The sequence below is a fragment of the Sciurus vulgaris genome (assembly GCF_902686455.1).
Source record: "Sciurus vulgaris genome assembly, chromosome: 5".
In the NCBI taxonomy this organism is placed as follows: Eukaryota; Metazoa; Chordata; class Mammalia; order Rodentia; family Sciuridae; genus Sciurus; species Sciurus vulgaris.
Genome location: NC_136465.1, coordinates 154,227,284 through 154,251,678, shown reverse-complemented (window position 1 = coordinate 154,251,678; position 24,395 = coordinate 154,227,284). Strand labels below are relative to the sequence as shown.

General features: G+C 39.9%; 1 protein-coding gene across 3 annotated transcripts in view; it reads right to left on the bottom strand.

The window, feature by feature from the left end:
• The window catches only part of CRADD (CARD and death domain containing adaptor protein), a 249,886-nt gene that overhangs the window by 135,870 nt on the left and 89,621 nt on the right, over nucleotides 1-24,395 (bottom strand). The gene's annotated exons all lie outside the window — the stretch shown is intronic.

The window sequence follows — 24,395 nt, the reverse complement described above, 5'->3', positions numbered from 1 at the left end:
TGGGACAAACTGTCCAGCGAAGCCCTTTCTGAAAACCTAGCCCATGAAATAATGAACAAAATTAAATGGTAGTTTTAATATACCAATTTTGGAAATAGTTCGTTACACAGTACTAAAACAAGAATCATCATGCAGCAATTCCTGGTTGACAGCTCACTAAAATACCTACCTCCCAATCGCTTGTAAAAATGACAGACTCATACAATACAGGGTATGTCCGATGTCCAGTGATTATTCTGTCCAGGGGTTTGATTCATGGGACATTTTAGGTGACTTTGAATGAGTTTTCTGAATCAGTCACGCAAACATATTTGCAAGCCAACAAAGTCATGTGAAATTTATCCAAGACAAAAGCCAAAGCATCAATTTGGATTAATCAGGTCACAAAATTAAGCTACTGGGCATATTACATGTAATTTTTTACTCAATCACACTGCAGGCAAGAAAATAATCTAGTCCACTACTTTAAAAGTATGAATGGGACTTAAAATAAAATGTAATATGCAATTCTGTCATAAAGATAACAAGATCCAAGCACTAAACAACGACTGCATGCAATGGTAGAAATTTCTGAAATTATCCTCAGTCGATGCTACCAGAACGGAAAACGCTCTATTGCAAATGGTCTTCTCCTTTAGAACATGTTTTTGTTTGTACAAAGAAGTTGTACTGTGAAAATAAAAGCTCTCCAAAATGGACAGGCATTTGAACCCCATTGGTATGAATATCACTCTGCCAAGCATAGTCATTTCAGGTCCTATGAATGAGAGGCTTTTGGGAAAACAGTACACTCATTTACATTCCCCCTCTTTCTTCTCCCATACTACCTTCTTTGAACCAGATTTGGCTCTCCAAAAAACTGCAGAACCATTAAAGAACCCAAGGAGAGGAGTGAAGATAACACAAAAAGGAACAAATTCTGGTAGCAAACAATTTAAAGCATCAATTTTTCATACTGCTACACTGAAGTATGTCTAATCAGTCTATCATTCATATTTTTCATAATATGAATTCACATTCATCATTGGTAGCATTTTTTAAGAATCAACAAAAGGAAATGACAACTCAAGAAAACACCCTAAAAGCTAAGGAAGAACAATGTAAAAATGGCAAAATGCTTTTAACGGAAAATGCCTTCCAACTTCATAAACGCATATTTGTTTGAAAATTAATTCATTAGCAATAACAATAATAAAACCATAAAACAAAATGTCAACACTTGTATCACTGGAGGATATATGGGTACGTGTAGTTTTCAAAACAAAACAGAAAATTTAATTAGAGAAAATTTATTACCCTCTAATAAGAATATTCAATAAAAGACTAGCCATCTCCTTCACATAGAAACCATTCCTTCAGGGGCTGGGGAGATAACTCAGTTGGTAGAGTGCTTGCCTTGTAAGCATAAGGCCCTGGGTTCGATCCCCAGCACCGCCCCCACAAAAAAAAAAAAAGAAAAGAAACCATTCCTTCAGTAGCAGTTCATTAACTCAGAATGACCAGTGTCTAAAAACATATTTTCCTATTCATATTCCTACACTGTATCCCATTTCCAAAACAAAGTGGTTGGTATTGCCATCAAAATAAATTTAGTGACATCTAGTTATGCGGCTCTGACAATAATACAATGGAAGTTAAACAGGAATTTAAGAAATGAAACAGAGGGTGTAAATCTTGTTTTTTTGTTTTTTTTTTCCAGGGTAGAGGACTGAGTGCAGGGCAGTCTGTGCGCTAGGCAAGCGCTCTGCCACTGAGCTAAATCCCTAACCCCAAATCTTGCTCTTTTTAAGTGAGAATATTAGTAGTGCTGTTGCTTTCAGCTCTGGAAGCAATTATTTATATGTTAAATTCAAAAGAAAAGGAAGACATTTGGGTTTAAAATAAAAACAAGTTTGGTTAAATGTTCAGTCACATGATATTAAGTTCCTTGTATCTTCTATATGAACAAGAAAGTCAAATCCTGTTCATCCAATACAAAAAGCACAGCTGATAGAGGAAATGAATGTATTTCAAATTTATCTCTTCGAATCACTAATATGGTCCAACAATGTCAGGCAGACAGAAGGCACCATGGGACAGAGGACTTACCTTTTCCATCTCAAATGGTCCAGCCTCAGGAAAAAAAAAAAAAAAAAAAACCTTTATTGATACAAAAATACACAAAAGGAAACCTACAGTATTTTAATTATAATGTTCCCTCAGAATCCCAAATGTGGAAAAAAAATAATAATTTAAAACATCAAATTATTTCATTTAATCCATTATTATTTTCCAATTTCAAGAATCTTTATGATTATCTGGTTCATTAATGCATCTGCTCAACAAGGAATTATTGATGACATCTTTGAGTCAGGCACTATCCTGGGCTCCAGACATGCAGGGTGAACCAGGCAGTTAAGGCAGCCCTACTTCGCTAGAAGCTTGCAATCTAGGGAACGTTAGCCCACTGGTCAAGGATCAACCATGTCCAATCAGGTGCGGAGGATAAGTTCAGATACTATCACATGCTGTGGAAGAAAAGCAGGAGGGTGTGATGGAAAGCGACTTGGGAGGGGCTGGTCAGAATCAATCCAGGACGCCTCACTGAAGAAGCCTGACACAGGGGGATAATTAGCAAAAAAATGAGCAGCAGAGTGTACCAGACAGAGGAACAGCTTGTCAGTGACACAAGGCAGGCATGCCACCTACTTGGCTGAATGGACACAGGAAGCCTGTGTGGCTGGAGTACAGGGAGTGGGAGGGAAAATGACTGATGGAGACGGGAACAGCAGGAACCTTCAGATCGCAACCTCTAGCGCTTAGTGAGGAGCTCCAGTTTTACCCTCAGTGCAATGTGAAGCTATCAGAGAGGGGTTTTAAGCACAGGATTGAACCCAGGGGCACTTAGCCACTGAGCCACATCCCCAACCCTTTTTTGTATTTTCTTTAGAGACAGGGTGTTGCTGAGTTGCTTAGGACCAAGTTGCTGAGTCTGGCTTTGAACTCAATCCTCCTGCCTCTGCCTCCTGATCCACTGGGATTCCAGGAGTGTGCCACTGTGCCTGGCTGATTTTTTTTTTTTTTTTTTTTTAAACCTTAAAACGATGGTTTGAGTTGCTGTGTGGAAAATGGATGGGAGGGTAGAACGTGTGGAGGCTACGGTATTAGCCCAGGCAAGGACGGAAACAGGCAGATTCAGGGAACGCTTTAGAAGGTTTGCTAACGGGATGAACATTGGGAGTGAGGACAGGAACAGCAAAGGAAACAAGGATAAATTCCTAGGTTTGGAGCTAGAACAATTGGGCAAACAGTGGTGCATCTGAAATGCAGTATTCATGAGGAGGTTTAGGGAAGAAAAAGAGGAAACCAGATTTCTGCTTGGGGTTACGCCTTCATTTCAGAAACGAGGATGTGAAGTACTGAACATATAAATAACTTAACCAAAGATGAATAACTGGATAATTGAGGATCTGGAATTAGAACCTGACTTTCTACTTCCTAATCCAAAAGGCTTTAAGAGTATTAAATGCAGATTTCCATGTTAAATAATTTCCAATTTTGCTATTATTACTTATTCACAAAAAGATTTCCCCAAATTTCAAGATAAATGAGCATTCAAAAGCATACGTGAATTGAAACATATAGTACAGTTTCACAGAATTTTACACACACAGACACGCAGAGTACATGTAAAAACGATCCCAAAAAGGTCTGCTCTTGAGTGGCCAGTATTGTATCAATGTAAATTTCCTGGTTTTGACAACATAATGTTACCATCAGAAGAAACTGAATGAAGGGTACCTGGAAACTTTCTGTATTATTTTTGCAACTTCATATTTTACATGATTTCAAAGTTAAAAAGTAAAAAAAAAAAAAAACTTGCCCCAGGACTCGACCCAGTAAGAGACAATCAAAATTTGAGCCTAGAGCAACTGATTTCTACTTCTTTGATTATATCACAACTTTTATTCAAAAGGTCTTTAAATTAAAAGAAATTAAAAAAAAAAAAAAAAGCAACACCTAATTGGCACCTGTTCTCTTTAATGGGCAAAAAGACCTGCCTTTTTGTCCTTTTTGAAGGTAATCAGAGTCTGATGGGGTCTGCTTTCTTCCATACTTGAAAACACAGTCAGCATGCAATTGCCATCTTGGAGCCAAAATCTGCACTGGCTGCCTCTGGAAGTCTATATTAAGTGAAACGCTGTCCAAAAAACAATTAATATCTCTATGTTTGTTTCCTGAGTGGATAGAACGATAATACATAAATGATCTAAGCAATTCACGTAATGAATCAGAACAGAACTTTTAAAAGGTGATTTTTGAGCAGGGCACAGTGGCGCACACCCAATTCCCAACCACTCAGAAAGCTGAGGCAAAAGGATCACAAGTTTGAGACCAGCCTGGTCAACTTAGTGAGACCCTGTCTCCCAAATTGTAAAAAAAATTAAAATGGCTGGGAATATAGCTCAGTGGTGGAGTACCCCTTGGTTCTATCCCTAGTAACCTCCCCCAAAGTGATTTTTGTCCAGTTGATAATTAGGGTCACTGCTCTCAACAGTCCTGCAAAGCAGTATCAATACTGTTAAAGACAGGCAGCTCCAACCTCATTTATAGGAGCACCCAGTGCCCATAAGACGTTCTTGCCTGAAAAGAGTTGTTTTTGTTGGGGAAGGTAGGGAGGGAGTGGTAGAAGGAATAGAGGTACAGATTAGGGTGGTAGGTGGTAGGACTGTGTGAACAGTACTCTTAAGAAGACAATAATAGGAGTTCAAGTATAGGTTGAATGTTGTTCTCTTACCAGGCAAAAGCAGAGCCAGATCACAGATATGGGTTTCTTAGTTCTTCCCAAACCCTATCACTATCAGGTCCAGCAGCAGTACTAACCTGAAGCCAACTCAGGTTGGATTTTCTCAGTTAGGGTGAGAAACAAAATGAAAGTCTCTAATATCACCTAAGATCTGGGTAAACCTGGTAGACACAGGGCAGTTAATAAAGCCAATACCCTGGGGTGATGGTTTCCTCCCCAGGCCAGTTCAGTTCACTGAAGGCTCCCTACCTTACCTCATCAAGCCCAAATCCAATCCCTAGATATCAATACCATCCAACTCATTCCTACCTGTCACTCATTTCTCTAATTCAAACTCACCAGTTCTTCATATGAGTCAAAGAGTCTATTTGCTGGCCTTCCTTCACACAACTCACTCAATCCAGAACCTGCTCTGTCAAAGGTTCTGTGATAGCTGTGGAAAATGTTACTAAGATATGGTCCCTGAGTTAACTGGAGGAGTTGGCAATCAATGGTGAGGGAAAGTAAGGAAAGAGTTCTGGAAGTTTACACATAACTATGAGAAAAGACGGAGAAAAAGCTATGACATTCCAAAGGAGAAAAAAAATATCCCCAGTTGGGTAGACTTTAGAAAGGCTTCTTGGAGAAAGTGGCAGATGTTGGAAAATGAGTGGAAAGGGGAATGATAGCCAAAGAAAGAGATCAAGTAAATGCACACTGAAGAGAGGTTACAAAGTATTTATGTCCAGAGGAAAACACTGATGACTCTCTCCTACTCTAAAGATAGATCCGGATCTAGGTATTTCCCTCCTTTTCTAAGAATAGAAAGTGCTACACGTATTAACTGGACCATCATCCCAGGAAGTTGGAATCTTCAGAATATTGTGGTCTCCTAGGGACTCTATGCTCCCCAAAAGGTCAAAGAGCCAGGGTTTGATCAAAAGTCTGTTCTCCATAGGGAGAAGCATGGTCAATTTCTTTTCCACCTATTCTTCCATTTTGTCTTCCTCTCTTTGAGTCTCCCTTCTACTTTGCTAGCACTTACCCTATAAAGGACAAGAAAGTGGAGGGTCCAGCAACCATTCAGGACCCTGAGATGACCTTGAGAATAATGTGTTAAGGATGACCTTGGAAGTCATGTGTTAAGGATGGCAAAGCATAGAAACAGAAGGAGCCTTGGCTTCTGATAACTGTGGAGCAGTCATATCAGCTAGTCTGAGAACTAACTACAGACTTTGTAATGTGTGTATGTGTGTGTGCGTATGCATGTGTGCACGCACACACATGTGTGTGAAAGCTCTGTTGGAACTCCATTCACTGGTATGTATTTGTAGGCTGCTGTTAAATTTCCAGAAATTCACAGCAGGGGCATGAGGTATAGCTCAGTGGTACAGCACTTGCCTAGCATGGGTGAGGCCCTGGGTTCAATACCCAGCACTGCAAAAGAAAGAGATTCATATGCATGTCAGCCCCATACCAACTACAAACTCCTTGAAGGACAAGGGCTCTCACTACTATTTCTGATATAATCCTTTGGTTCCTTGTAGAACCCACGTCATTTTGTGAGCACTCAAAATGTTAACAAATTCCTTAGAGGATTGAGAAACCCAATACAGCTATACTTCTGAATAACAGAAATAGTACAATGGCCATCTCAGGGAATGGGAAGAAATTCTTACCCTTGCTTGGCATTACTTGTCAGGAGGTTTGAGTCTCAATAACAAATGATTTCCTTCAAAGGAGGTAAAGACAAAAAACAAGATGGAAAGTTAGGAAAAAATACACAAAATACCTAATGGATGGGAACAAAAGGTAAATGCTTCATGATTGCAAACCTTAACTCTTTTTGTGGTTAGTACTTAAATGCTAACATTATCTCATAGCCCCAGTACTTAAAAATCTTGAGACTAAACCATAAGTACACAGGATAAGCTGAAATGAAATCCTCGTGTGAATGTTCAGAGTACAAAGAAATTTTATCTGTTTGATTTACCTAATTGTTTATCTCTTATGTACAATTTTAGAAATAAAAGAAAAGGTTCAATGGGCCTGGTATGACAAATGTCTTCTGGAAAATTTAATTCAAAAGAAATGGCAAAGATAATGGCATACTTTCAACAGGGAAAGTTTACCCTCAATTCTCCAAACAATTTTAAAACTAAGCAGTAGCTTTAATCCAGAACTTTGTTAGGCACCAAAAAAAGAAAGCAAACAAAGCTGATTCCTGTCATCAGAAAAAGTTAAAAGCTTTTTTGGAAAAAGCCATTTTTCCCCCCTACTCCTTCTCATTCTATACCAGGGGTGAAGAGACTTTCTATAAATGATCAGATAGTAAGTATTTCTGGGTTTGTGGGCTGTGAGAGCCCTACTGCAACTACTCCAGCGTGAAAGCAGCTGGAGACAATGCTCACAAATAAACATGGCTGTGTTCCAATAAAATGTTATTTATAGACACTAAAATGTGAATATCATGTGATTCTTCAGACATCATAAAATCTTCTTTTTCGACCATCTCACAAAAATGTGAAAATTGGCCTGGAGGTGTAGCTCAATGGTAGAGTGCTTGCCTAACATGCCGAGGCCCTGGGAATGAGCCCCTGCACTGAGGGGGGAAAAATAAAGTGAAAACCATTTTTAGCTCGTAGGCCACACAAAGACAGGTAGTAGACAGATATGGTCCATGGGCTATAGTTTTCTAACCTCTGTGTTACATACCCCAAAGGCAAAGTGGCAATCAAAAATCAAACTTAGCTTAGAAACTGTTCAGTTTGTTTCCAAAAGGAAGGAGGAGATGGTGAATTCAAAACATGCCAAAGAACAAGGGAAACTCATGGGAATGAGTGGGATAGAGACTAGTTTGATAAAATGAATAGCTAACAGCTGGCAAAACACAGCAGCCACTAAAAAATGCCAAAGAATCACTTTCATGAAAGATTAAGTAGAATTATTTCTGTGACTATACCTGCCCACCTGAGGGTAAAAAGAAGGCCGCCACACCTCTAAGGCACCTATAGGAAATAAAGGGGTAAAAGGAAGTAGCCAAACTGGCTCAGGGAATGGGCTATGAACTTGAAGAAAACAGAACATCATAAAAATGTTGATTAATAGAGAGCTCAGAATGTAAGAACCAAAGCTACTGTGTGCACCAAACTATTCTGTTATCCAGGCAAGTGCAGTTATGATGTTAGAAGTCTGTTAGGTGATTTCTGTTTTGGTTTTGGGCTGTGTTCCTGAGTTTATCAGTTCAAAGGGCTCAATCCTAAATTCAAATTTTCAGTCTTAGAATGTCCTTCATCTTTAAAAAAAACATTTGGCCCCAGGGCACAGCTGGGCTTTAAGGGTTCTGACCTCTGGGCCTACTCCTAAATCTAACCTGAACCTGCAAGACCAGAATTTCCAGCCATAAATAAGAAAAGAAGCATTTTCCCAGATGAGATTAATTATTATAATAGTTACTAATAATAGTGACAAAATGGATTCATAACTAGGCAGACAAGACAGAAATTGCCTGGGATAGAGAATAGTTTAATAAAATGAATGGCTAATGGCTGACATTCAGCAAAATATAGCAGCCACTAAGAAATGACAGAGTTACTTCATGGAGGGTTAAATAGAGTTGTTATATCTACTGGCTATCCAGGAAAAGATGAAAAAAAAAAAAAAAGATAAACTAAAATCCACCAATAACTGGTTTCTTAAGTCTACTTTCTGTTGCTATAACACAATGCCAAGAATATGTAATTTATAAAGAATAGACTTTTATTTGGCACATGGTTCCAGAGGCTGGGAAGTATAACAGCATGGCACCTGCATCTTCTGCGCATCTGGTCCTCACCTTCTTGCTGAATCATAACATGGCAAAGGGTATCATGTGGTGAGACATAGAAAGTTTGCTAGTTCAGGTCTCTCTTCCTCTTCATATAAAGCCACTAATGCTGTATGAAGGGTTCACCCTCATGACTTATCCAAACCTTATTATCTTCAAAGGCCTCCTCCACTCCAAATACCAGTAATATATAAATCTGGAGATTAAGTTTCAACATAGGAGCTTTAGAGAGCCATGTTTAAACCATAGCATTCTGCCTATTGGTCTCCAAAATTGAAGTCCTTCTCACATGAGAAAAACATTCATTCCATCCAAATAGCCTCAAAGTCAACTCCTTCCGGCACCAACTCAAAAGTCTACAGCCAAGAGTCTCATCTGAATCAGATATGGATGAGGGTTAAGGTACAATTCATCCTGGGGCAAATTCACTTCAGCCATGAGCCTGTGAAACCCAAACAAAGTATCTACTCCCAAAATACAATAGTAGGACAGGCACAGGACAGACATCCCCATTCGAAAGGGGAAAACAGGAATGAAGAGAGATAACTGGTTCCAAGTAAGTCAAAAACCCCACAGGGAAAAACAACATTAAGCCCACAACTCCAGAAAAAACTTTCACTCCAGGAGAAAGACACAGACATGCTTGGGGAATTTGGGCTTCCAAAGCCTCAGGTATCCCTGTCCTTTCCCTCTGGCCTTGGAGTTTCATGCCTGTAGTTCTACCTGGCTGGCGCTGAATGCTGGGAGTTCTACAGTTCTGGGTCCTACATCATGGTCTCATTCCCTTGACTCCATTATCACAGCAGTGTCATGGATGACCTGCGTCTCCTCCAAATTCACATGATGTAGCCCTAACTCCCAGTACCTCAATATGTCACTGGACAGTCATGCATCACATGATAATGTTTTAATCAAGGACAGACCACAAACATGATGGTGGTCCAACAAATGATAATGGTGTCTAGCCACACTAGCACCTGTAACCCCAGGTAACTGAAAGGCGGAGGCAGGAGGATTATGAGTTCCAGGTCAATCTGGGCAACTTAATGAGATCCTACCTCAAAAAAAAAAAAAAAAATGGAGATGAGAGGAGGTGATAGCAAGAATGCAATGCCAAGATAGTAACCAGGCACCTAAAAAATGTCCCTGAAGTTTACCAAAGGTCTCTGCTGCAAGGGGCACAGGTCATATGATGTAGCACGAACAATGACTGTTGAAATGGGAAAAGGACAATTATGAAAACCCAAGGAAATAAAACTCGTCTTCAGCAACTGAAAAAAGGGTAAGAGTCAGACAATGGTATCCTGTCAGTTTCTACAAAAATGGTGGGTGGGAGACTCATTCTGAACTTCAAATTCTCGGGGAGCTTCATGAACAGAGAGGGGTAAGGCCAGAGGCGAGGCAAGGGAGAAAGGCCTACTGCAGAGTGTCAGCCTCCATTTACACAGCACTCTGTGTTCTAGAAGATTCGTTCACATGTCCTTTCATTTAATCTTAACTACCAGTGGAGATGAGTAGGAGGTATTTCTTTTACACATGAAGAGACTTAAATTTAGAGGAAAAGAAAAGTAACACAGTAGATAAAAGGTAGAAGCAGAACTTTATCTTGAGCCTAGAATCACATCTCCAAAAGCTTACAGAGCATTTTCACAGACTAGAATGCTGTGTGGTCCTGAGCTGGGTCTCAGATTCCTCTTCTGAAAAATGGGGACTACAATAGTATAAACTGTATGCTCTTGATAAACGCAAAGCACTTAAAGGAGCTAGGTCGCAGTAAATGCTCAGTAAATGTATGTCAATAATATCTTAAATTGGACAAACATAATCTGTATGCCAGCCCCACAAAACCACCCTCCCCTGTGTGTCCGACCTCGGTGAATCTGCAAAGCTCAGCTCTTCAGCTCCATCCAATGATAACAACAAAGAATGATAACACATCTCATGGCAACACCAGCCACCAACATTCTCAGAAGGCTTACTGCACACCAGGCTCTGGTCTGTTCTTGGCTCTATTACCTTATTCACCGGGAGCACCTTCTGGGCAGGAATTACACCTGATTAATTCCTATACCTGTTTAACTCCTGGTACAGTGGTTGTTCAATACACGCTGGCTGGACCCAAGCAGGAAGTGAGGTGCTCTTTCCACTGATGTCCCCAGCCTCTCCTGCTCCCTACAATGGTTTATGGTGTTAAACTTGGAACTACAGCACACAGGAGGAGGGATATGATTATTCTGTCAAAGATTTTAAGTCTCTTTGAAATACACTCTATGATTTCATGAAAAAAGTCTTCAGGAATGTCCTTCCAAGTCAAGAAAAAAAAAGTCTACTACCCAGAATACCCGCACATTTACAAATCTAGTCTACTGGAGGGAAACAAGTATATTTTTAAATGCCACTGGCAAAAGTTGAATCATCTATAATCTGACAGTTTGTGTAAAACAATGAAAAGATTTTGAAATTTAATATTCAAAAGTATACAAACAGGAGACATTGAAAAAAATCAGGTTATATAATAATCTAGTGAAATGCTTTGAAATAGAATACTCATAGAAAGATAAACAGAAAAATACTTTAAACAGAGTGAAAAATATTCTTCATAGTTCCTTAAGAGGCACTTCGAGAAGGTCATTTAAGTCCAGTATTCCCCACCCCAACCCTCTGCTCACCGAAATAGCAACAGTCCTTGATAATAATTTAAAAAGACTACTTCGAGTTGTTTCAGAAGTTTTACTCTGAAGAAAATATTTTTTTTACATACAAACACATATAATCTTCTAAATGTTTTTCTTATTTGGTATCATGTAAAAAATTCCAGATTTAAGCATTAGTGTCAAGTAAATAATAACTTTCTGGAAATGACTAGAGTTTAGAAAGAGCTTCTAAAATGGAATTTCTTCTGGAAATGACAGAGTACAGAACACGCCACCCCAAAACATGGCACCATTCAATCTGAGAAAACAGTGGAAGCCGGCAGGTCACTCTTACCTTCCCCGCTGCTTCCCTGAGGTAGGTCATGAAACCCAGAACTTTCTGACCTTCCCTGACCAGGCCATAAGATCCTCTTGTGCCAAAGACCCTACTGCTACCCAAGGGAAGGGAACATCCATGTCCCCAAAGATGCGCAGAGAGAGAACAGGACTTGCTCATGACTGTCAAATCCTACTGCGTCCCATCATGCTTCACGCAACTGTCCATAGTCATCACGCCCAGCACAAAGATATACATGTTTATTTCTTCAGGTCTTCATTTCTTTCCAAAGGCTTCCGTGTCCTAGAAACTTAGAGCAGATTCAGTTCTCTGCTTTTCTCTTGTCTACCTTTTATTCCAGGGGCTTCAGCCGCGAAGCTAGGATGACTGAGGAAAAGATATTTTTCTTTCCCTGCAGTTAAAACTCATGCTTTGAGATTTCAAGAACAAAAACAAGAAAAACTCAACTCAAAATATTCCTGTTATATTTCACTATTAATTTATTAGAAACAGTGATCAGCTTTTAAAATTTTATATTAATGGAAAAATAAACATTCATATATTTATTATATATAACATGATGTTTTGACATAAGTATACTATCTTAGTCTGTTTATGTCTCTATGACAAAATGCCACAGATTGGATAATTTACAATAGAATTTAATTGTTTTATTTTTTAAAAATTTTTTGGCAATACTGGGGATTGAATGTAGGGGCACTTTACCACTGAGCCACATCCCTGGCCCTTTTTATTTTCTGTTTTGAGACAGGGTCTCACTAAATTGTGGAGGCTGACCTTGAATTTGTAATCCTCCTGCCTCAGTCTCCCAAATTGCTGGGATTACAGGCGTGTGCCAATGCCCATAGTTAAATGAGAGAAATTCGCTCCTCACAGTTCCAGAGGCTGGAAAATCAAGGTTAAGAGTGCCAGCATTGGGAGTCTGGTGAGAGCCTTCTTGCTGCATCTTCTCATGGCAGAAGGGCCAACAGCGTATCCTCACATGACACAGAGTGAAGGGCAAAACACCCTAAGCTAGTTCTCTCGATCGTGTCCCCAAAGGCCCCACTACTTAGTACCACCAGACTGTGGATTAAGTTTTAATACACGGATTTTGGGAAACATTCAGACCGTAGCATATTCACACTGTGGAGGGGTTAAACTGAGATAATTAACAAATGTATTACCTCGTATGCTTATCATTTTTTGTGGTTAGGACACTTAAAATTTACCTTCAGTGATTTTTCGAGAATGTAATACCTTATTGATTATAGTCACTAGGTCGCACAACTAACCTCTTGAACCTTTCCCTCCAACTTTTTTATTCTTTGAGCAACAGCTTCCCAACCACCTCTCCCCCAGACCCTAGTAACCACCATTCTATTCTCTCCTTCTAAGGTTTTAACTTGATTAGATTCCACATATACATGAGATTGTGAGTTATTTGTCTTTCTGTATCTGGCTTATTTTACTTAGCATAATATCCTCTAGGTTCATGCAACTTCTCATAAATTATAGAATTTCCTAGCCTGTAATCCCAGTAGCTTGGGAAGCTGAGGTAGGAGGATCACAAGTTTAAAGCCAGTCTCAGCAACTCAGCAAGGCCCTAAGCAACTTAGCAAGACCCTGTCTCAAAATAACAAAAGGACTGAGATGTGGCTCAGTGGTTAAGTGCACCTGGGTTCAATCCCTGGTAACAAAAATTTTTTTAAAAAATGTTTAAAAGGATATAATTTCCTTTTTAAAGGCTGAATAATATTCCATTGTATATATCTACCATATTTCCTTTATCCATTCATTTCCTAATGGACACTCAGGTTGATTCCATATCTTGATTATTGTGAATAATGCTGCAATGAACATGAGAGTACAGGTATCTCTTTGACATACTGATTTTCTTGGCATATTTAACTAGTAGTGGAACTGCTGGGTTGTATCGTAGTTCTAGTTTTAATTTTCTGAGGGATTTCCATATTGTTCTCTATAATGATTGATTAATTTACATTCCCACTAACAGTATAACAAGAGTTCTCTTTTCTCATATTCTTGCCAATATTTGCCTTTTAACTTTTTGATAACAGTCATCCTAATAGGTATGAGGTAATACGCCACTGTGATTTTAATTTGTCCCAATGTCATTTATTGAAGAGGTAAGAAAAAAGTTAGGCCAATATCCCTGATAAACATAAATGCAGAAATCATAAATACTATTAAACCAATATCAACAACACATTAAAAGGATCATTCACCATGATTAAGGGAATGCAAAGATGGTTCAACATATGCCAATCAATAAATGTTACACCACACAGAACAAAGAGCAAAAGTCCGATGATTGTTTCAAAGATGGCAGTGAAAGAACTTGACAAAATTCAACTTTTCATGACAACAAATCAACGTATTAGGAATAGAAAGAATGCACCTCGATATAATAAGAGTCATATATGACAAACCCACAGCTAACATCATACTCAACAATGAAAAGTTAAAAGCTTTTCTTCTACCATCAAGACCAAGACAAGGAGGCCCTCTCTCGCCACTTTCATTCAACATAGCACTAAAAGTCCTAACCAAAGCAGTTAGCCACAATGAAGAAATAAAAAGGCTCAAACACAAAGGCCTGAAAAGGCACATTTGCCCATAGCATCAATATATGACTAATAAAAAATAAATTAATTAATTAAAAAAAAAAAAAAACAAGAGATTGAAAGGGAAGAGCTATGTTTAAAAACTAAACAAACAAAACATTTCCAGGTCAGTTTATTCAAAGTCTCTGTTTTGTTAAATCACATTTCTTAGAAAAGTCTTTTAAGTCTAAGTCTTTTAAGTAATTTTCTTAAATCTCTCATTTGGCAAACTGTTAAAAAAGAGAGTGAGACAGACGTGCTGCCATACACACAATTTTGCTACATGTGAGACCCAAGGCAAGAAATGGGTCAGAAAATGAGGAAGCTGTGCTAGCCGAAGTCAGATAATCTAAGACATGCGACCTAGTTATAACCAGGAACAGATCTTGGAGGTAGAGATAAGAGACTAGCAAAAAAGCCCAGCTCTGTTACTGCCTCAGTGTGTGAATTTAGACAATTTATCAACATCTTAGTCTATTCATCTGTAAAACACAAATGAAGATAATAGTATCTACCTCCAAGAGTTATCATAAGGATAGAGTGAGTTTCCATATCTTAAATAAGTGTGTGTTTCACTTAGACCAGTACCTAATCCATATTCTTTCTAACCTCCTCTCTATATCAACTCTATTTTCAATCCACTCTTCTTCTCCAAAACATTCTGATTTTGAAAAGGTTTATGAGGACCTAGCTTGCTCCAAAACCTGCTTTCCTGTGTTTTCTCTGCCTGCTTCTGTCTTCAATCAGGACCGTGCCACATTAAGATGTAGAGATATCCTCCTTCTTTAAAGGGTTGTCATTTCTTTTCAGACCCATGAGCAAGAGACTGCTCAATCCTAAAGGAATGGAGGTGTACAGTACAGTAAGCTTCTCTAGCTTCAAACAATTTCCCCTCTTCCACTTGACCTGCCTGTCTCCACTCCAAGGGATTCTGGTATCCCGAGGGAAGGGCTTATGAACCAAACTTGGCTCACAGTCTTTGAATTCAGAGGGAGGGCACAATGGAGGAACTTAATAGGAGGTGGTCATCCCGGTGGCCTTAACTCCCCCTTGCTGCCTCATTCCTGCCCTTATGGAGTCCTGCAATTTTAGCATTCCTTCAAAGTTGGGAACTATCCAGTGTATTTCAGAGAAATTTTTATTTTTGTTTATTTTAGCACAAAGTACTACTGCTTGAAGTAAGAACCCATACACACACTGTTAGACTTGGTTATATCCCTTCCTTTCCTCATCTATAAAGAAGGGTCCTAAGATCCTTTCCAGCTCTAACCTTCTATAGTTAACAGTGACAAGACAAGTCGCAGCAGACATGGTCCACCTGCTCTGTAATTCTCTGTAACAATCTAACCATTATCACTCTGCTCCTCTATAGCATTCCAACAAATGGTAGAACTGAGAGATGCTTTTAGAGATTAATATTTAGGCCCTTCAGGACTCAGGTGTAGCTTAGTGGTAGAGCACTTGCCTATTAAGCAGAAGGCCCTGGATTTGATAATAATAATACTACTGCTAATAATAATAATAATAATAATAATAATAATAATAATAAATCACAAGCTTCTCACTTGCCACTGCAATATCAAAAATATATATATTGGTCTTCACCCCCTTTCCTGATATACAACTCTTAAAATCCTTAGAATGTCTATGCCTTTTCTCCTACACCTATTCTTCCTAACATAATAAACTGGCAAGCATGCTTCCCTGAGTTCCATGAGTAGCCCCAGCAAATGAATTGAACCCAAGGAGGAAGTAATGGTGACCCTAATTTGAAGCCGAGGAACAAACTTGTGACTGGCATTAAAAACAGGGGCAGTCTTGAAGACTTAGCAGCCTCAACCGAGGGATCAGATACTACCACCAGTTAGATGGTGTCAGAATTGAATCGAATTAGAGGACGCCAGCTGGTGTCCCCGCAGGGCTTGCTTGGGGTGGGGAGAGATCCCACACATTTGGTCCCAGAAGCACTGCATACTGAGAGTATGGGAGAAACTGAGTTTGTTTATTCCTACATCCTCAGAGCCACTTGTGACATGTCAGCAGTGTTATTTTGGTAACAGTGTTACCACCGCTCTGCCATGGCGCTAGGCGTAAACAGAACCTGAACATTTCCAGGAATTGTCAAGTTGGCACTTCTCTCAAGGAGTTAAGGTTTCTTTTATAACATTATCAAAATAAAGCCTGGGACTAAATCCTGCCCCAAACTTCTAGACGTTACACTGCTTTTTCAATTAAAATGTACTGTTTGGAAAAACACAACTGATTCCTTTTCCCTCCCTGGGGGAAGTGCCCTCCAAAGAACCACACGCACTTCTTCCTGCCCAAACTGAGGAACAAGACGAACTAACGCAGCTGCCCATTAAAACTAAGTCAAGCCGGCCTTCCTGCAGCTGGCTGCGGCGGCCTACCCTACGAACCATACCCAAGAAAGGGACGCCACCTTGCTGAGCTCACACTGAAACTGAAACAGCAGCACCAGAAAAGCTGGCTGCTGAACTGAGGGCTTTAGGCAGCAGGATTCAAGAACTGCGAGAGTAGAGCTTGATCCATTGTTGGAGGGACCAATTCACAGTCCCTTAATCACAACCCAGATTTAGTCTTCTCTCACTCTCAAGGTAGCAGATGGGATGGGAGAAATGCAAACTCTTCCCTTGACCCCAGGCAGGCTTATATTACACCCTGCCCTCCCTGGCCAAAATAAGGGCCAAATGAGGGATGGGGGAGAGGGAGACACCTAGCAGGAAAGAACCTGAGGACAGCAGGCAGGAAAGAGAAAGGCAGACAGCCCCTGAGGTGTGCAACTGGGCAAGACTGGGGCAGGAGGAAGAAGGAAGGCTAGTAATGATGGACTCTGGAGCAGCCTGAGGTTATCAGAATTCAGAAGGGGAGAAAAGTGAATTATGAGCAAATACTTTTATAGGATATTAGTGAGTAGGCTTTGAAGTCAAACTGCCTGGATTCCAAATTTGGTTCCACTACACTGTGACTCCTTGAGCAAAATATTTAATATCTCTATGTCTACATTTTCTCATCTAATGAAGGTAATAATACCACCAATCTCATCAAGTTATTATTATTCATTAAACGGATTAATAAGTGCAAAGGACTTAGAAGGGTGCCTAGCACACAGTAGGCCCCCACTAAATACGATTACTTAACCAATGTCATCGGAAGTTCTTGGTGAGATACAGAAAATACTGCAACTCTTTTTTTTGTGTGTGGTGCTGGGGATTGAACCCAGGGCCTTGCATATGTCAGGCAACCACTCTCCCAACTGAGCTGTGTCTCCAGCCCTGAAACGCATTTTTAATCACAAACAAAATCTTGGGTAGATAGCCATTCTGACCACCCTGTGGAAGGAGAGACTGGGCCAGGTGCACTCTGACCAGTGGCCTTCTGTCTCTCCTCTATCCTCAAGGCACCTTCAGCTCACTTTGTATCTGAGAACAGCATCCAACTCATTCTTCATTAGTGGGTTCTGTCTCCATTTGGGCAGTTTGATTCACAGAACACAAAGTATTGGGGGATTTTGCAATTACCACACAGTGTGAACAGGTAATGAAAATAATGCCCCCAATTCAATTTCTTCAGCTAATGCAAAACCCTACAATTTTGTTCTTATGTGCATCCAGCCAGTATACCCCCATAGAGCACTAATGGATTTTAGTGTTGGTAGTGTCTTCACTACCAACGTTATGGGTCTAAGATTCTGGAACATTCTTGAGCAACAGTGTTCAAGAAATTCAAGGAGGAAAAACATTTGCCAACTAATATCCTCTTATGCCTCCATTTCTACCACCCTTCCACCTCCTCACACCTGAAAATAAGAACGACTCTTTAAGAGCACAGCTTTGGGAAGCCCGAGGTTGGGGAGTTGTAAGTGAGTAAGGAGCCACCTACCTAGCCAGCTGATCAGATCCCAAGGTTCTCAACCCTGGCTGTACTTTAAAATAACACCCTGAGGCATCTGTGTCTGTGCCTATGTTTGCATACACAAGTGTGTGCGTGTATCTGCGCTACCATTGTCCAGGCCCCACTTTCAGAGATTTTGTAATGAACTGGTCTACAGCAGAGTCTGGGCATCAGTACTTCTTAAAAAGTTCCCCAGGTGATTCCAGTGCACAGCCAGGAAGACTGAGCTAATCAATCCTGAGGTCAACAGGGTGATTGATGTAGCCAAATGGTCCATACATCCACAGGAGGGAAGAAAAAGTCACAGTCAGACTTTCTAAGCAAAAAGAACATTAAATCCATTTTTAAAAGTGAAATAGAGGCATCCCTGCTGGGGCAAGACTTGTCACATGGTTTGCTATTCCTAGAAAGAGCTGCAATTAGCTGCCAACAGATGCATTATTTCATCAGTCTCATAAATACTCGATAAAAGTCTTCTGCTCTTCCTTTATGTCAGCCTTGCAGAAGCTAGGGGGGAAAAAATCTTCTGATAAGATGCAGTACAAAACTATCATAATTTTTCAATGACTAAAATTAGTATTAATAAAAATAAGATATTTTAATAAAATCTCATCCCAGTATACCTCGAAAAGTCCTTGAAATTTTTCCCCTTAAAATAAAAAAAGAAAACATTAGTACGATTTTTGAAAAGCCTCTTTCAATTATTAACACTACAGCATAATACAATTCCATTTCAAACCCAGTGGGGAGCCAAGATTTCGAGGCAGGAAAAGTCCTAAATCAAGAGTTGGGAGGCTGGGATTCCAGTCCCAGCAATAAATCACATCAACTAGCTGTGTGATCGTGGGCAAGTTGACTTAATCTCCTAGGCCTCTGTTTGCTCAGAGAAAAATTAGATGATCTGTAAGTCCCTCCCAGCTTCCAGATTCCATAACACCAGATTCTGGCTCCATCTTGCTGACTGTTACAGCAGCAGATACATGTGTTTAACATTTAGAAACTCACAAACTTGGTAATTCTACTAATAAGCTTAACCAGTTCCTGTCACAGTGTATAAACCGCCTGGGCAAAACTGAAAGTGCCTTGAGTCCTCTGAACGGAGCAGGGCCCTCTCCCTCCCCAGCCAGCCAGGCTTCGGCTCCTCCCACAGTCCTGCCACGCTGTGCACTTGGGAACACATGAAAAGCACCTTCACACTCTGCCAGAGCCACATGGCTTTCTATTATGTTCTTAGTATTTTTATTTAACTCTTTTTTTTTTTTTTTTTTTTTTTTTGAAGTAGTGGGGTTCAAACCCAGGAACTTGCACACGCCAGGCAAGTGCTCTACCACTGGGCTAAACACCAGCCCTGTTCACTCATGTGTGCTTCATTAACCCATTTTGTCCCATTGTCCCAGCTGTGGAACACCTTTAAAAACATAAACATAGTACATAATATATGATATAATTATACAATCCAAAATTATATTGGCATAATAGGAAAATATAATTATAGTAGCAGTAACTAATGATATATGTAAACTCTAAATTATTATTTCCAACCTACTTTAATGTATCTATCTCAATTTCACTGAGATAGTCATGGAATTGGAAACTTAGGACTTAATTGGTAAAATAAAAATAATGTATTTTTAATGGAACTTACCCCAAATGGAAGGAACCCACTAAAATTGATACTTGCCTCCGTACCCCCCCAGAAAAAGCAATACAACTAAATCCTAGCTAATTATTTACGGCCTATAGAAGTCCTTAAGCTTAAAAAACCTCTGATCATTCTTTCCAGGACTATAACAGAAGTAAAAAGGAAATGCATTCCCACTGTGTGATTAAGTATTATTTAATCCCATGTCCACAAATCATCTGGAACCATCTTAATAGCAGCCAAGGTCATGTCTGTCCAAAGGGAAGGACAACAAACAGTGGTGACTGAGCCGATGCAGATGTGGAATGTGATTCATTTCTGAGAGGAAGGTGTCTTATCTAGCCGCACAATCACCCATGCTTCCACTTGAGTTCCTGTGCCCTTGTGGTTCATTGTCACAGAAGTCAGGGCTCTGCCCAGTGACCCCATATCAGAGAGGCCTCCCTGACCACCTTCACAACCACACACACTCTTCACAGCACTCATTACCACCAGAGAGGTTATTGATTCATTTGCTTATTGTTTGTCCCCATTCTTTTCCTCTCTCTCAGAACCAGAGAGCTCCAGGAGAGCAGGGACTTTGCTTTGATTACTGCTGTACCCCTGGCACCTAGCATCTAGTACATGGTCATAGAAACTGATCTACTGTTCTCCCTTAGTGCACACGATGCCACGGGCAAGCACTACTCAGCCACAGAGAAGAGCCTGGAGAGCCCACAGGGAGATAAACTGAGATCACAGAAATTACACAGAGCAGGCTCAGTTATGCGGCATGACTGGAGGATCCTACGAGAAGAATCCTAAGCTAGAATTTCTCTAATGAGCCTGTTAATGTCTATAAGTCTGCTATGAGAGCTCAGTAACTGCTGAGCCTCCAAGCATATACCTCAGAGCCAGAGTGCATCTCAGGAGGCAGCTGAGGTGGCTTAGCATGATCATTCAAGGACAGTTCCAAAAGGGACAGGATGAGCCCTGGACCCACAGGCAGGAGGAAAATAGACCAGCCAGAGCCCTACACTCTGTGCCAGTGAGGACAGCCAGGCAGTCTGGGGCATAGGATCCTTGGGGAAAACCTGCTGAACAAGTGACAGCCTCAGGACAGCCACTCCAGCAGGCTCAAGAGCTGAGGTGTCTGGTGCTCATTACAGGAGGCGCTGAACTGTGTCCCAGAGATCTGCCCTTCACTCTTGACAGTGGCTAAGAATACAGGAAGCAAGAATGGAGAGAGGGGGAGAGAAAAACTGAAAACAAAAACAAACTCCCAAGTCTCAGGGAGGACTGGGGTAAAAGGCAGGGTTACCAGGCAGACTGTAAGAGGGAATCTTGGCAGAGACCCAGTCCCACAGCCAGGGCCAACCTGGGGAAAACAGGGACCCATGGCCCTCTGCCGTGCCTTAGGCTGGCTCACCAGACAGTGCGGCTGGGGTTGCAGATAAACCTCCTTTCCAGACTCAGATCGGCTCAGGCACTGCAGTGAGTGGTCAGCACGGATGGACCCACAGGGGAGTGGGAAGCCAGGCAGGTGCAGGCTGCCTTCACCACATACCGCACTGTCCCCATCTCCTCAAATGATAGGACAGGAGCCCGGAGAGGATGTCCAGCTGATCTAATGTCTAGTATGTGACCTTGGTCGGAAAGGGACATGCTGTAAAGTGTTCCTTCCACAGTGCCAACACAGATTAAGTCATTTTATCGTCAGAATTCCCCTTTTAAAAGGTAAGAGTCCTTATAGGGCAGAAAAAAAAAATCCTCCATTTATGTCTTAGCCTTTTTTTTTTTTTTTTTAAATAGAGGTTGGGAGACATAGGCAGCATCTAAATGAATTAAAAGGTTTTAGTTTTTTGTTGGGTTTTTGTTTATATGTTTTAAGTTTTGCTGGAGGGGAGAATAAAAGGAGAACAAGATACAATTCAATTCACTAAAAAATTACATCTAGCACACAAATAAGCAGCTAACCAGGATTACCGACATCCATTCCAAAAAAATCTCTAAGTCAGTTCAAAACTGACAAATGAAACATAAAAATTAAACAAACAAATAAAGGGAAAACCAAGAATCTGCTAGAAGAACATAAGAAAACTTAAAACCGGTTTATTCTTAAAGAAGGATCAATCTCTTGTCTAAAGAGAAGACCACTCATTCTCATTTATTCTCAAGGTCTCTGAAGAGAAGGCTACCAAATCCATACAAATAAATTAATTATTACAACCAAAATGAGTGAAAGGTAAGAAGAGGCAGACGCATACACGTTCAGATAGAAGCACCACATTTCCCCACAGTCCAGTTCCTCAAAGATCAAAGATGCCATTGCAACAATTTAAGTGGCCTACTGTAAAACTTTTTAAATCACTCTAACAATGCTGGAGAAGCACCGGGATCCTAGGAAATAGGCTTCTGGGTTTATCTGCTTTTTTCCAGAGACATTAAATTAGAAGGCATCTCATCTTTGATACTCATTCAGAATTTTAAACAAATAAGCAGTTAAAAAAAAAAAATACCTACGTTTCCAATTCATTAAATTTCAACTTAAGAATTAAAATATTGCCATGAAATTAAACACTGAAATATATTTTAATGTGTCAAGCAAGAAGGCTATTAACTATTCACTCCTTTAAAATATATCATTTTTTCCATCCCTTCCCGCCCATACATTGTATGTCTCTACATCTCTCTCTATATGTCATACACATACACACATTTACCACTAGAACCCAGGGCACACTATATTTTCAACAACATGTGGATTTTAAAAGTGACTTCTATGATATGGAAAATTACAAAGTGAGGAAGAGAATGAACGACAAACCCCAAATTCAGGGTTTATCCATGAGTGAGGGTTGGGAAGGAGGAGACTGGAAAGGAGTGCCAGGGATCTTGAAACCAATTGTCACGTGACTCTTTAACTGAGTGATGAGGGAAAGGTGTTCACTTTACCTTATTCTTCAAATCTTACTTATATTTTATAATATTATTTTAAATAGTCGACATTTAATAAAAGCAACTATTTAAAAATGAATATATGTAACTGTCATTGTGCATAAATCAAACCTCTGCTTTGGAATCTTTTTTTCAGAGGCAGTGTTACTCAATAAAAAGGAAAACAATTGCAAATAGTTTGTTCCTGAGCCAAACTAGCTTTCTATCTGACCCCTTCTACAGAATTAACAAACTTTGGGGAAAACTTATTTTTCTAAACTTCAACACAGATGTGCACAGTTTTTACCACTATATGCTGCTTCATTTTGCTTGATTTCCAAAACCTATTTTTCCCTATGTTCCTCTGTAACTTTCATGTGGTAAAAACTGTCTTCACTGTTTTTTGCTGTCTGAATGAATCTGAGGAAACAGGGTCACCCTTCCATGAAAGAGGTGCAGCAGTACTGTTTACGTCACCCATAATGATCATATAATTAAGTGTTTTGATAGTGAAAGGCCTTCAGTTCGCCTGTTCTGCTGTTTCCAACTATGTGCTGCCAGGAGGAACCTCTAAATCAAATACCAGGAAAGCACCAATAATTTTTTAACACTCCCCGATCCTATGTTATGTGTTCTGCTTTCAGTAAATTAATAGAAATGTCTTGGACACTTTGGCTTGGATTTGTTCAGACGGCTAGAGCATTGACTTTGGTAAGGACAACCCAAGCTGAGAACTTCAGTGGTCCTCAAAGGCCAGCCATTCTCAGTATTTCAAAAAACCTAAACCATACATTTACATGTAATTTGGCCAGGGTTAGGAATAAAAGTATTTTTGTTTTTCCACTGAGATTTACCAGTTCTCCTAACTGGTTATCTCATGCTGGTCAAATATTCAGACATTAATGAAAAAAAGAAGAATTATGATTATTTAATACAATGTAGTCTGCAAAAAAATCTTTCAAAAGATGATATAATAAAAGTAAAAGCAATAAAAGTGGTCTCATATTAGTAGCATTTTTTTAAACCAGTTATACTCATATTTAAAAACCAGTAACGTGGCTGGGATTGTGGCTCAGCACTTGCCTGGCACGTAAGAGGCACTGGTGCTCATTCTCAGCACCACATAGAAGTAAATAAAATAAAGGTCCTTCAACGACTAAAAAAAATATGTAAAAAAAAAAAAAACCAGCAACAACAAAGTGTGGAGACCACTGCCTTGGAGTAGTTTTAATTGTCACAGAAACTCCAGAGGATGTTGATCTGTTAACCCTGCTGAGAAAAATCTGTAACTCAGCTTGGATTGTCCTTACGAAATTAAAACCAAGCTAAGTGTTTAAGGTACTTCTACTAATTTACTGAAAGCAGAACACATTACGTAGGATGGAGAAGATGTTAAAAAATTATTGGTGCTTTCCTGGTATTTGACTTAGAGGTTCCTCCTGGCAGCACATAGTTGCAAACAACAAAACAGGCACACCGAAAGCCTTTCACTATCAAAACACAATTATAAGACCATTTTGTTTTGCTGCACATCATTAATAGAAGCATGACCCCATTTTCACTTCTTCAGATTCATTTAATTTTCTTTCAAAAATTTGCAAGTCAACTTTCAATTCTCTTCTTAAATTTTATTCTTTTTGCCTCATGCCTGTAATCCCAGCTATTCAAGAGACTTATAGCTGGAGGATCCCAAGCTCAGGGTCAGCCTGGGCTGGGCATGCAATTCTGTGGTAGAGT